Source organism: Otolemur garnettii, unplaced genomic scaffold, assembly GCF_000181295.1.
Source record: "Otolemur garnettii isolate 467f Iridium unplaced genomic scaffold, OtoGar3 scaffold00089, whole genome shotgun sequence".
Taxonomy (NCBI): Eukaryota; Metazoa; Chordata; class Mammalia; order Primates; family Galagidae; genus Otolemur; species Otolemur garnettii.
The window spans coordinates 3,589,260-3,592,819 of record NW_003852484.1 but is presented as its reverse complement, the minus strand read 5'-3'; the positions used below and the strand labels follow the sequence as shown (position 1 = coordinate 3,592,819).

Here is a 3,560-nt window from a genome sequence, read left to right as displayed (position 1 = left end):
CCATCATTGTTGTTTGGTGGGCCCGGGCTGGATTTGAACCCGCCACCTTAGGTGCATGTGGCTGGCCACTTGAGCCACAGGTGCCAAGCTGCTGTCTTATCTTTATCTGTTAACAGCAGACTTTTGAATCTCCTTTGACATAACTCACTCTCCTTGTATCTAATCAACTGTTAGTCTTCTGTAACAATGGTTCTCAAGCTTTGCTGCATATTATAATCACCTTAAAAATTAAAAAAAAATTCAATACCAAAAACTTTTCCAATTTCAAAAAATTTCAGGACATACAAATGAACAAGAAACATATAAAACAAAATGGTCAATTCTTCTTGGAAAAGGCTTTAAAAAAAGCTAAATCTTACTCCTGTATAAAGAAATGCAAATTAAGCTATAATATGACAAAATGAAAAATACTTAGAAGTCTGATAAAACCTACCATTAGTGAAAGTGTGGGAAAAGATATACACATTCTTAGTAAGAGTATAAATTGTTACAAATTGTATGGAGGGCAACTTGGCAGGATTCAACAAAAATGTACATTCACGATGTCCTTGAACCCAACAATTCTAGTTCTAGAAATTAATTATATAACTGCAGACTTGCAAAGATTAGCACAGAAGAATAAAAAGAAGGACAAGGAGGTGGAAAGCTGATTTAGACAGAGAAAAAAGAATCAGGAAGAAAAACAGGGATAACAAAAGGACTACACAAGACCCAAGTGATCTAGAAAGGTATGATTCCGTGGCTTGACCATACAACCAGAGGTGTGAAGCTAAACATGATGTCTTCCCAACCTTCTTTATAATTGCCACCCTAATTACTTTACGAGAAAAGTAGCCAGTTTTCCACTACTAGGGCCAGATACTCTTGGTTACATCTGGTCAGAGGACTGGAAAAAAATCTAGCTAATTCCAGGAAAAGGGCTTAAATGCTCAGGAAAATGAGGGGAATGAAGTATGAACTACAGGTTGAGGCAGCAGAAAGGTTAAAACCAGGATGTTTTCCTCAGGCCAGTGTCAAAAACCAGACCAGATTTGGGAACAAAATGCTAAGAGAGTCTGATAAGATCTGGACCACCATGACCCTGAAACCTTGGCCAAGGATGATGACCAAGTAGGAGTATAGCTCAGGCAGGAGATTTAAGAAATGTGCATGCAACACTAATAAGAATGGAACTTGGTACTGATCCTTGCAAATTCCCTTCCTAGATTCAGAACTGGTACCAAAGCACAGGTAGGTACAATAGCTGGAACTGTGGAAGGAGGGAAAGGACTGCATTTCTGATAACTGGTCCTGTATTGGGAAGTAAAAACAAGCCTAAAGCAGATCACCAAAGAAAGAAACCTCAGTTTGACATATTAATCAGCCATACAGACAAAAACCATTAAAGTTTCATTGCTCTGTCGAAGTATGTACTCACTGCCAAATATCAACTTTAGCTGGACAGCAGGATGACAACATGTCACTAAGACAGCCTTCATAACATCTCTCTCTTTAAAGGGATGCCATGTAGATAAGGGTTTAGACTCATCCTGTGTCACTACAGGAGTTACGTATGTATACATATACACATACATTACAGGAGGCAGATTTTTGCAATATATACATATATAAAAAAATCTTGAACAATTAGAACCATCCAAAAAGAGAAAACATTGGCTCGGCGCCTGTAGCACAGTAGTTATGGCATCAGCCATATACATCGAGGCTGGAGGGTTCAAACCTGGCCCAGGCCAGCTAAAACAATGACAACTGCAACAAAAAACAGCTCGGCATTATGACAGGCCCCTGTAGTCCCAGCTACTTGGGAGGCTGAGGCTAGAGAATCACTTAAGCCCAAGAGTTTGAGGTTGCTGTGAGCTGTGACACCACAGCACTCTACCAAGGGCAACATAATAGAGCCTGTCTCAAAAAAAAAAAAAAAAAAAAGAGAGAAGACACTGACAACACCCTGCTCTTAAACAATGGTTAAAACTTCATTAAATACAAGGTAGAAACCACAGGTTGGTGATAACATAAAGATGATTAATGCTACACATAAGGAGTCATGGAGACCGAAAAAGGAAAGGAAAGGAACTGCTACCTCATACTAACCAATATGCTAGCTCCTACATAGGTATATAATCTCACCCTCACCAAAAGAAAACATAGGAGATCACAAAGTATCAATCCCACCTTAAAATCAGAAGTTTCAGAACAATTCATTTACAAGGTTATGAAGCCACCCAGGTATATGGGATTTATTTCCTGAGAGCTGTCTGCCTTTATAAACCATATTTCTTCATATTCTAGAACACTGCAGATATTATAGCCAACTTCTAGTACAATTTCATCACTGACATCAATAAAGTGTCACCTCTAAAATGGTTGTTTTTGAGGTACTGGGTCTTCAACAGGTAAATTTCCTCTCAAAGGTCACAGCAGTTACAGAGTTCCAGGAAGGAAGGTACTTTTTCTGAGATAGAAATTCAGGTAAAAACTGAAGATTTTTTGACTGGCATCTCTGTATCTAAATAAAGTGTGCTCACTAAACTAACTGAAATTTGACTATTAGTCACAACTTAATGTAAAGAAACTAACTGAATTCAGAGTCAGAAGAAATAGCTTAAAGCCCCAGTTCTACCACTTATTAGTTCATGACTTTGGGGATGTCAGTTAGTATCTGAGTCTCAGTTCCCTCATACAGAAAATGAAGAGGTAGAGCTGAAACATCTCTTAAGAACTCTCTCTGTGATTCCATAATCTTCATAGCAAACTTGAAAATAAAAAAAAAAAAATTTCACATTTCCTTATTTGCTTACATATGACTCAGGGGTATCTCCTAACTCTATAAATTGTAAGAGTAGAAAGCACACCTCATTTAACTCTGATTGGCTTCTAAACCCCTCCTTGGTCGTTCTGGTGATTCTCTCTGGGCGCTAAAAGTATAGGGGTGGATGTGAGGGTTCAGCAAATTGTATGACACAATCACTTCAAAACACTCAGTGGTTTAGAATTTTGAACTTTGTCCTTCACTAACAAGAGTCACTCTATTCTAACTTAATTTGCAAACTGATTTTTTTTCAGTTTCTGATTTAATAGCCTTGCCCTACAGTTTCCTCTGTTAATAGCTTTAAAAGTCTGTTGAAATCTAAAATCACCTAGACTTTAACCAGCTGTCCATGGGTCTTCATGAACAGAGAGAGCAGAGTAAGGCGAGCATTACCACACAGATTCACTGTGTGAGGGATCCGCCACTGCCTGATGAAAGAACAGCAAAGACAGTGGCTGACTCCTGGATCCACAGACACCCTGAATCAATGGGATGACCTAGAAAGTGTAGCAGCCGGGTCTGTGCACCCATGTATAGGTACAGTGAAAGGTTTTTCCTTTCTTTTGCAGTATAGGATTTTAAGAGTTGGCAACATACCCTTTTCATGTTTGGCTATATCTACTAATCAAAGGGCAAACTTCAAGACTGCTCTGTGTGAAAAGCATGACTCCATTCCACAAGGATCTGTAAGTCACCTATCGTGCCACCTTAAAATATGAATGTGATTTTACTAATTGCACAGTGGTCAGAT

The 3,560-nt window shown here is 38.7% G+C and overlaps 1 protein-coding gene across 1 annotated transcript in view; it reads right to left on the bottom strand.

Annotated features, from left to right (window-relative positions):
* CCDC58 (coiled-coil domain containing 58) overlaps positions 1-3,560 on the bottom strand; it is a 30,110-nt gene that overhangs the window by 4,859 nt on the left and 21,691 nt on the right. The window lies entirely within an intron of this gene.